We start from the raw sequence: 11,244 nt of genomic DNA, 5'->3' as shown, positions 1-11,244 counted from the left end.
ACACGGCAGCCACCGGCTCTGCCACTGCAGGGGTCGTAAAGGTGTTTTATGCTTTGCCATTGCTGGCTGAGGCCTCATCGTGCCCAGGTAGTTACCCTCCCCTAACAGCACGGAACAAAGTCCCACCAGAATGATGCTCGAAATTGCCCAGCTGACCCTCACCTCTTTGATGGGATTCACTTTCAGGAGCTTGCCCAATCCCAAGGGTTGGACAGAGAGCCCATCTCTGCAGTGACATTAATGTTTCTCCCCAGACCCACCTGGGAATTTTCCAATTACACACATAAAAATAAAACCCACAAACCTGACAGCAGGCAGAGAAGGTTCCAGAACTATTGCTGATACCAAAGTCTGCTTCTCATTAAAGATGAGATTTAGTGCAAAAGTTAGAAACAGGCACTTTCTGGAGAAAAGGGGCGCTGGGAGCATCAAGCTTGCTTCTCCAGAGAGCAGGCCTCTGGGGGTAGCAGAGAGCGGCCATACCATCCATCACTGCCCACACCTGCCTGCCGCCTCCAAAACCCTCGGTCTCCCGGCACCCGCTTTACCCCCCAAGGCCATTCCTCCCTCTGTATACTTAAAGCAGGGTTTTATTTCACCTTCTTCAGATGGCCTGGGGTGGCCACCTCTATGCCACTGTGTGCTGAATCCAGGGGACAAGGGTTCTTTCAGGATAGGAGCCCTGTCCCCAGAGCAGTCCTGACTTCAAATGTAAATTTTTTGAATTGTTTTTGTTGCAATAAAAATGTGGTAAAATGCTTTTTCATCTTGACTTCATAAAGGTACAAGAACAAATTAGAGGAAAACGGATCATGTCTATTTTTATCTTTATTTTTATTTAGAAACCGTGTTCTCTCGGATTCGTTATCTGACAAACGGTCTTGAGCACCGGCTCAGTCAGATACTGGCGGAAGTGAGGGACAAAAATACGTCATCAGCTCTGATCTAATCATGGGGTTCAGTCTAGGCAGTGTGGCCATCAGCTAACGGCGTAAGCAAGCCGGTCCACGCTCAGCTGCATCCATGAAGTTCAGAACGCCCAACAGCTGTTGGACTGTTCCCAATTTTAAAAACTTGACTTCGGGGTCAACTTACATATGGTTTGTAATGTCAGCACGAAGGAAGCTGGAGGTTTACAAACTGAGGTTTTTGGTTTTTTTGTTTTGTTTTGATTGTTTTTGTTTTTCTTTTTAGACTATAAGGCCAGATGAGACAAGTTTAAGGCCTTCTGGGACCTTGTTAAAGAGCTTTTGACACCTGGAGGGTCATGGGGACTACTAGATGAACAAATAAACCCGGCTTAAAATCCCAGATTTCCTATTTACGCCAAGACTGTGCAAAGTACCGAAACTCTCTTCACCCCTACCTCCTCAGCTACAAACTATCAGTAAGTAACAGCAGGACTCCAGGCCGGGCTGGACTAGGATGGAGGAAGAGACCCAGAAAAGCATTGGACCCGTGCCTGGTACATACCAGCTTCTCAGCGCCCACAGCCGCTCTGACATCTTACCATTGGCGAGTTTCCCTCTGAAGACTCATTATCACCAGGTGTGTTGAACTGATACACATTGCTTGGTTCTCTAGAAAAAACAAAAGAAAAGAAAAGGAAAAAAAATACAGATGGGAGCTAAATTTAAATAATCAGCAAAATCTTGCCTGGTTTTCACTCGAGGCTGGGCAGTGCGATGGCTTCCTGTGGATAGCGGCCAGAGACGAACGTTAGCCTTCAGTGTCTCCGACTGACACTCAATGTCGCACTCAATCTCCCCACCAACACCTACGGGGAAAGGGAGAACTTCTCTTAGGAGCCCCCACCATGTCCAGAAACAGAACTATATATGCAAGCAGAGAAGAAATACCAGTCTGAGAAAACCTAACTAGTCTGTTGGCTTCTGAGTATTAAACAAAAATGGAGAAGCTGGGCAGTGGTGGCGCACGCCTTTAATCCCAGCACTCGGGAGGCAAAGGCAGGTGGATCTCTGTGAGTTCGAGGCCAGCCTGGTCTACAGAGTGAGTTCCAGGACAGCCAGGACTATTATACAAAGAAGCCCTATCTCAAAAAAATAAATAAAGATAAAAATAAATGAAGAAAATTTCAAGAATGTTTAGAGATATTTTCTCTCCACAATATTCATAACAAAAAAATATTTTTATACTGGTCCTTCCATCTTATTTTGGATCTGCACTTCGGACTTGAAATCTTTAGGGAGGTTGAGTGAGCCTCCATCTGCCTGTGAGACAGTGCCATCTAGTGTCTCTTGCAAACATTACAGCAGGTCTAGAGCTCCCTTCAGGTTTCATTTAGCAAACCTGTGGGCTTCCTTTCGCCAGTGAGCTCACTGATTACACCAGCCGTCAATTCCAGACCCACAAATGAGAGTTGCTCTTCCCTAGGTATAAAAGGCACAAGTGGATCATAACACCACCAAAAATATTTGCACTGATAAAATATTTTAATATTAGGATGAATGGTAGGTAAAGAAAAATCCAGCCATTTAATTGGGTAACAGCAGAAGCTGATACTGTGGTCGGGGAGGAACGCACATACTGTGTTTCACAGCAACAACAAGCAATACTGAGGACATACTATGTGTTATCCCCCCAGGAGGTCACATACTGCTGGGCTTCTGTAACTAAAGGTTACTTAGCTCTGAATGTGGCATGTGTGTGTGTGTGTGTGTGTGTGTCTGCGGGTGCAACAACCAAGGATGAACCCAAGGTCAACTGCTTCATGAGCCCGAGGAGTTTCCGGTGCTTATCGAAGCTGCAGGCACAGCTGCAGTTGTGCCTCTGAGCACACTTGTGCACAAGTGAGTGTGTCACGCTGCAGCAGCCGCTCCCACTGCTCGAAACACAGTGGCTCAGACTCCAGGCTGGAATGTTATGAACGCTGCAGTGTTTTACTCTACACAAAAGCTCCACGATGAAAATCAAGTATTTACTACTGCCGTGCTCCGCTGGAGAGTGTCGAAATTTCATCTTAAATTTCTTCTTTTAAATTTCATTTTAGTTCTTGTTTGTTTTTGTTTTGTATTTTGAGACTATTTATTCTTGGCTGGCTTGGAACTCAGAGATCTGCTTGTAAAGCACGATGAATAGAAACTCAGAGACAGGAATTGAAGGTCAACCTGAAGGTCAGAAAAGCAAAGCAGCCAGGCACTGGCTCTTACCTCCACCTCAGTTCGAAATGGCGATCCTGCCTCCAGGAATCTCAGAATGAGACTGACTGAGAGCTAGCTGTCTCCTCCTGTTTTATAATCCTCTCTAAGGCTGGGATTAGAGACCTGCACCAATACCGCCTGGTTTCTATGGAAGCTGGTGTGGCTGCTGGGATTAAAGGCATGCGTCATCGTTGCCTGGTCTGTAAGGCTGGCCAATGGGGCTGTTTTACTTTCTGATCCTCAGGAAAGTTTTATTAAAATACAAATGAAACGCCACTACACACTTGCCTTGTCTCCCAAGAGCAGATTAAAGGCCTGTGGCACCACCACACTTGGCTGTTAGAATTTTTTATTTGAGTTTCGTAAAATGGTAGTGACTTGGCTCCCGGACAGAATTCCCAATGATGTTTTCAATGTCCCAGGACATATTTCTGCCTTTTTTTTTTGTGCTGTTTATACAAATCAGTGTTCTCAGCACTACAGTTATAAAATCAAAGTATCACTCAACTCTGAAAAACACTGAAGATGCTCTACGCCCTGCCGCATCAAATTCGCTATCATACTCAAGTCTTTATATAAGAACAAGCACACCCATCTCATTAATATGCAAATTGACTCTTCTGAAATAAGTGGTAAAAGTATATGTATACCAAAGAATTGCTTTAAATAAAGATATGATTTATTTTCAACAACTGTTTGGTTTATCTATTTTATATTCCCGTATTGTAAGGGCTGCATAAAAACGTTTCTGTTGCAAAGAGAATTTACTTTCCTCACCTGTCATGAGAGAACTACAAGAACCTAAAGGAAGGTGGAGTCATGGGGGCGCAGAATTTGGGTCCCCACGTGACCACGTGGAGCAGAGTGGCCCTGCAGCGTCGACCCACATTTGACGCACACAAGAAGCGAGGTTCTACTGTATTGAGCCACTCCATGCAGAGGTTGTTTGTGGGAGCAGTGGGCCCACTCGGTCTGATAACCCTCTGGAATAGTCCTTTTGAGATAATAAATATTACTTTCTCTGTAAAGAAAAGCCCTGCACGGCGGAATGAAGAATGACAGACTCGCTATTACAATTGGTTCATACTGCGCCGGACAATATTTATTTACATTTATATATTATTTATTGGGGAGTGCACATGCCCCAGCGCTCATGTGGAGGTCAGAAGACAACTTTTGGAAGCTGGCGCTCTCCTGCTCCTGCATGGGTCTCGGGGCTTGAACTCGGACCATCAGGCTCGATCGCACGCGCCTTGGCCAGCGGAGTCATCGCACCAGCCTCTACGGGACAGTCTTCATTAAATCGGAGAGAAAGCAGGAGGATCCTGCTTAGGTTCCCACGGAAGTCTAAAGAGCATGTTCCGTGAAAGAACACTGAATCTCGTCTCCAAGATCTATTTTTAGGATCCCTCACCTCTGATCCTGACTCAGTTAAGTAGGTGACAGTGGCACACGCATGCGCAGAGAGGATGGGGCACAGAACACAACGGGCAGCCGAGCCCAGACTGACACAGGGAGCAGGCGAGGTTACTAAGGAAACCAACCTTCCTGGTGGTCATTCTCCAGGCGGTGTGTGATGTACTTCCTTCCACTCTGTGTCATCAGCCCCCCCATTCCTCCCCCCCCCAGCCCCCGGGAATGCACATAACTCCTATTTTATAACTCTCCAGTTTTAAAGCTTTTATTGTTTTCTCGTTTTCTAGTTGTTCTGACTGAGAGATACATAATACCCAGCACGGGAATACCCAGTACCGGTCAGTCACAAGGGACTGAGCATCTGTCTGCTCTGTCCTCTGGTAGGGAGTTTTAGGCCCTTGTCATGTTGGGTTAGAACACACCCAAGAAAGCCAGAAGAACTCACAGAAAGATGCCTCGGCCCCATTAGCACACAGGAAATTGGTTCAATGAAATGTAAATACAGTAACATTTTTAAAAATTCAGCCAAAACTGGGTATTGGTGCTCTTGGAGGCAGAAGGAGCAGAAGTTCAAGGTCATCCCCAGCTACATATTAAGTTTGTGGCTAGCTTGGGTTACATGAGGTCTTGTCTCAAATATGCCCCCACACACACATACAGGCACATATACATTCAGCAACATTATATTAACATTTATCTGAAATAATAGTGGAGAATAATTAAGGAATTTTAGTAGGAAAGAACAGTGAAAAAGGCTTTTCCTTACTGCATAAATTAATAAGGCATATTAAAAGGCAATTAAAATAATGTAGGGATAGCTGAAAGTAAATACGCATATCAATGTAATGTGAAATATGTCTCTAAATGGATCCTAAAATACTTAAAACACTGGGGACATATATGTATTCTTTCGGCTGTGAGCCTTTGCCTTTAACAGCTAAGCCATCTGTCTAGCCTAGAACATATATTTATTAAAACAAAACAAACAAACAAACAAAAAACAAATCAGGGCTGGACGTGTAGTTCAGTTGGGGGAGTGCTTGCCCAGCTTCCGTAAAGCCCTGAGTGTGGTGGCACACGCCTATCATCCCAGTATTTCAGAGTGGAGAAATGAAGGTCATGAGTTCAAGGTCATCCTTAGCTACACTTAGAGTTCAAAGGCGGCCTGGGCTACATGAGATCTGCTAGGAAAACCAGGTGTAGTGGTAAAGGGTTGTAACACCAGCTACTTGGGAGGCAGAGGCAGGAGGATCAGGATTTTGAGGCTCCGCTGCAGCTACATAGTAAGCAAGGCTAATCTGGGCTATATGTCTCAAGCCAAAAAAGCAAAAGCCAGTGGAGGGATGGAGTGTGAGACCAATGTTACTTTAAAGATCATTCACTGCATTGGGGAAAAGCTTTCTTATTTCTATCATTTAACAAAGTAACTCCTGCTGGGCAGTGGTGATGTGGTGCATGTAGATCCCAGTAAACCCAAAAATCAAAAACCAAGCCAAACCAAAAAAACAAAAATAAAATTACTCCCAGCTATATAAAGAGGTTGAAGTAGACTAAGCAGGTAAAGGCCTGACCACCTGAGTCAACCCCTCCCACACATCCCACTGAGGAAGGAGAATGACTTTGGTAAGTCTCTGATGTACACATACACAACAATAATAAAGTAGAATCATAGAGAGTAGAAAATGGGCTAAATATAGCCCAGAAGTAGGGCACTGGCCTAGCATATGTGAATACTTGGGTATAAAAAATGAAAAAGAATAGAAAAATCTGTGTCAGGAGTGATGGTTCACACCTCCAATCCCAGCACAGGGGAGTCATGGTTCACACCTCCAATCCCAGCACAGGGGAGTGATGGTTCACACCTCCAACCCCAGCACAGGGGAGTCATGGTTCACACCTCCAACCCCAGCACAGGGGAGTAATGGTTCACACCTCCAATCCCAGCACAGGGGAGTGATGGTTCACACCTCCAATCCCAGCACAGGGGAGTGATGGTTCACACCTCCAATCCCAGCACAGGGGAGTGATGGTTCACACCTCCAACCCCAGCACAGGGGAGTGATGGTTCACACCTCCAATCCCAGCACAGGGGAGTGATGGTTCACACCTCCAATCCCAGCACAGGGGAGTGATGGTTCACACCTCCAATCCCAGCACAGGGGAGTGATGGTTCACACCTCCAATCCCAGCACAGGGGAGTCATGGTTCACACCTCCAATCCCAGCACAGGGGAGTCATGGTTCACACCTCCAATCCCAGCACAGGGGAGTCATGGTTCACACCTCCAATCCCAGCACAGGGTTCACACCTCCAACCCCAGCACATGGGAGGCGGAGGCAGGAGAGTCAGGAGCTGAAAGACATTTTCGTCTCCATAGTACCTTCAAACCAGCCTGTGCTGTGATGTGAGACCCTGTCGAAGAAAAGAAAGAGAGAAAGAGAGGAAAGAAAGGAGGGAGGGAGGGAGGGAGGGAGGAAGGAAGGAAGGAAGGAAGGAAGGAAGGAAGGAAGGAAGAAAGGGAAAGGAAAATAATACACAGTGGTGGTTGTAAGTTCTGAGTGAGGGGAGAGAATTTTCTAGCCATAAAATTGATGCAAGAGCTAGGTGGTGGTGGTGACCACCTTTAATTTCAGGAGGCAGAGGTTGGCAGATCTCTGTGAGTTCAAGGCCAGCCTGGTCTACAGAGTGAGTTCAAGGCCAGCCTGGTCTACAGAGTGAGTTCAAGGCCAGCCTGGTCTACAGAGTGAGTTCAAGGCCAGCCTGGTCTACAGAGTGAGTTCAAAGACAGGCTCACAAAACAACAACAACAATAACATGATGCAAGAAAACAGCAAAATAAGATATCAATTAATTTTGACTCCATAACAATTTAAATTCCTGTGTTTCAAAAATGAGCAAACAAAATCAAAATACGAAGCAGAAAATAAGAGCATTTGAGATACAAATAATAAACATTTAATATCCTCATAAATCCATAAAACATAGGCTGTGGCTCAATGGGTAAAGAGTTTATCATGCTAGCCCGGTGCCTGAGTTTGATCTCTGGGACCCATGTGGAAGAAGAGAATCTACTTCTCAAAATTGCCGTTTGACTTTATAGACAACATGACTTTGCAGCACACACACACACACACACAATGTAAAAAAATTAAAATCCATATAACAAACTAAACTAAAATCTAAACTAAATAGCCAAACAGAACCTCACTAACACCTTGGTAGAAAACTGTGCACAATTTCTTTACAAGAGAAAAAAAAAAGCAGATCATGTTAGTTCATGCTTATACCCTTAGCATGAAGGAAACTGAGGCAGGAGGATTACAGCAAATGCAAAGCTAGCCTGGGCTGAATAGTGAGTTCTAGACCAGCCTCAGAAACACAGTGAAACTGTATCCGAAAGTAAACACATAAATTACAAACAGTTAACACATGGAACGATATGACTTCTGCAGTCGTTGAAACACGGAATTAAACTAAAAGCAGGAAGACATTTTCCATCAGTCACATGGTTTTTTTAAAGCAGTACTAGTTCTTGTTGGTGAAACTGTTAGGACTGTATTCGTTTTCGTGTACGAGTGCTGGAGAACAGTGCCTATCGACACCTTCATAAATTGCACGCCCATGGAGAGTGCACTCTCACGCCCATGAGTGTGTAATGAGGGGCTAACCAGAGATGGGAGTTTTATAACGAATCACTCCACGCTGCATTGCTTGCAGCTGCGAGTTTCTGGCTCTGGAAGAGCGGTTGAGTAAGTGATGGTGTGTGTGTCTTTATGGAGGGTGGTTTATGCTGTCAGTGGAAATAATATTTCAGAAGACTTTGTTAAGAGACACTGGGCATAGTGGTGGCCCTTGCCTGTGATCCCACACTTGTAAGGTGGGGACAAGAGAATCAGAACAAGGTCATCCTTGACTACTTTAGGGCTTGAAGGCCAATTTAAGCTACATAAGAGTCTGTCTCAAAAAAAAAGCTCTGCTTCCTTCCCCCTAAAATACATAGGAAGGAAAGAGGTAAAGAAAGAAGAGAGGGAGGGAGGGAGAGAGGGAGGGAGGGAGGGAGGCAGAAAACTAAAAGGATGAAAAGTGTGGGGTTTGAGGAAAACTGGAAGTGTGCACATGCGGGTTGAACATTTGCTCGTTGGATCACTGGGCTAGCTTTCTTACTCAGTTCAGACCTACCTACTAAGGGATGATGCTGCCCACAGTGGGCTGGGCCCTCCTACATCAATCAAGACAATTCCTCACAGACACGGCCACAGACCATTCTAATCTGGGCAATCCTCCAATTGAGATTCCTCCAGACAATTCTGGACTGTGTCACGTTAGCATCTGAAGCAAAGGCAGACATATATTTAACACCCTTGGAAAACAGGATTGTGAATGATTGTTCTGTTTTTACTTTTCTCCATCTTCAACTTTTTCTTTTTCTCCTTTTTAAAAACCCTTGCTTTTATTTCATGTGTGTGAGTATTTCACCTGCGTGTTTCTGTTCTACATGCATAGGGTGCCTGTGGAAGCCAGAACCTCAGACTCCAGAGACCTGGGATAACAAGACAGTTGTGAGCAGACTGTCCTCTGATCTCACCTGCACTCTGGACCATGTACACACACACATATAAACACACCCATGCACACAAAGTAAGTTAAAATGTAATAAATTGTTTTTGGGGAAAAAAGCACATAAAATGTAATAAAAATTGAAAGAAAAAAGTCCAAATAACGTCAGAAAAATCACTGTTGATAGTTCATTAACTATGGCATAAATGGAAAAGGGGTTGGATGTGTGCACATGGATAGTATACACAAGTGTGTGTGCAGGTGTGTCCAGGTGTGCATGTGTATGGTATATGCACAGGTGTGTGCAGAGGTGCCCAGGTGTGCATGTGAATGACATATGCACAGGTGTGTGCAGGGGTGCCCAGGTGTGCACGTGTATGGTATATGCACATACGTGTGCAGATATGCCCAGGTGTGCATGTGTATGGTATATGCACTTGTATGATGGTGTGCCTAGGTGTACATGTGTACATGTGTGCAGGTGTGCCCAGGTGTGTATGTGTATGGTATGTGCACGTGTGCCCAGGTGTGTATGTGTATGGTATGTGCATGTGTGCACAGGTGTGTCCAGGTGTGCATGTGTATGGTATGTGCACATGTGTGCAGGTGTGTCCAGGTGTGCATGTGTATTGTATGTGCACGTGTGTGCAGGTGTGCCCAGGTGTGCATGTGTATGGTACATGCACGTGTATGCAGATGTGCCTAGGTGTACATGTGTACTGTGTGTGGGTGTGCCCAGGTGTGTATGTGTATGGTATGTGCATGTGTGCCTAGGTGTACATGTGTATGGTATATGCACATGTATGTGCAGGTGTGTCCAGGTGTGCATGTGTATGGTATATGCACGTGTATGTGCAGGTGTGCCCAGGTGCAGGGCATACCCAAAGAGGCCAGAGAAGGGCATTTTTGGTGTTATCCTCTATTGATTTGACCATATTCTTCTTTGTTTTTGTTTTTCAATACAGGGTTTCTCTGTGTAGCTATGACTTCCCTGGAACCCATTCTGTAGACCAGAATAGCCTTAAATGCACAGAGATTCGCCTGCCTCTGCCTCCCAAAAGCTGGGAGTAAAGGTGTGCGCCACCACCACTTGGCAGCATGGAATCTCTTATTAGGTAACATTTGTAAGTGGGTTTTAATTGGGTACTGTTTGAAGTAATTTATATAAAGACTCCTCTGAATTTTAGCAAGAGGAGAGACCAGACCCAAATCGCAATTAGGAAAAGCCTATTAAAGCCCGCCCCAAGGGTCGGCTTCAAACATTTGATCTTTACCACCTAGAATGCTGCGCTCCAGTTTGCTGTTCCTCTGGCTTCTCGGGTGTCTGTGTGTTGGGAATGCTTTCCTTTCATCACACATTGTCTCTCTTTAGTGCATAACTTCGTGAGAAGAGAGCTACCATGTCTCAGCAGAGAGAACAGGAGCGTGGCCAGCAGAACCCCAGCCTGTGACTTCACAACCTGTTGTTACTAGAGAGACACCACCAGCCAAGAAATCAGCCAGAAGGGTCTGTGTGTGGCGGGGGTGCCTCTTGCCCAGTTCATTCTTAACTCTTTTCCAACCCAAAGAAGAGTCTGAGCTGGGCATCCAGCACACATCTGCAATCCTTGACAGGCTGACGCAGCGGGATTGTGAGCTCTGGGCTAACCTGGGCTACATAAGGCCAGGGAGACCTGGTGGGAAAGGGAAGGAAAATGTGAATTAAGATTTTTTTCTCTCTGTCTTCAGTGACAGGGGACAAAGGGCCCCATTAGTATGAGAAATGGTTTATTAACCTGAAGCCTGAGTTCTGCTGAGACTTCATTTTCAGCAGGTCACCTACCCCTTTCACACGGTCAATGGGAATTAATATTCTGAACACTGACTCTAGGGCATTGCAAAACCCAGACTTCCCAAGACACACCCAGGGTGTTCATCTACACCAAAGCCTTTCAGTCCTAAAGAAAACCCTCAGGACCTGTGTTAAAGTAGTGTGAGACAAGAAAAGCATGCTGCAGCCAGACGCCAATGTAGGATTTGTGTGGGTGAGTGTGCAAGAGCCCAGGCAGAAACCATCGGTAAAGCCATTCTCAGAAGGGCTAACAGTGTACGTTTTCTATGTTTTGCTGTT

The sequence above is a fragment of the Microtus pennsylvanicus genome, chromosome 10, assembly GCF_037038515.1.
Source record: "Microtus pennsylvanicus isolate mMicPen1 chromosome 10, mMicPen1.hap1, whole genome shotgun sequence".
Lineage (NCBI taxonomy): Eukaryota > Metazoa > Chordata > Mammalia > Rodentia > Cricetidae > Microtus > Microtus pennsylvanicus.
This window is presented reverse-complemented; position numbering follows the sequence as displayed.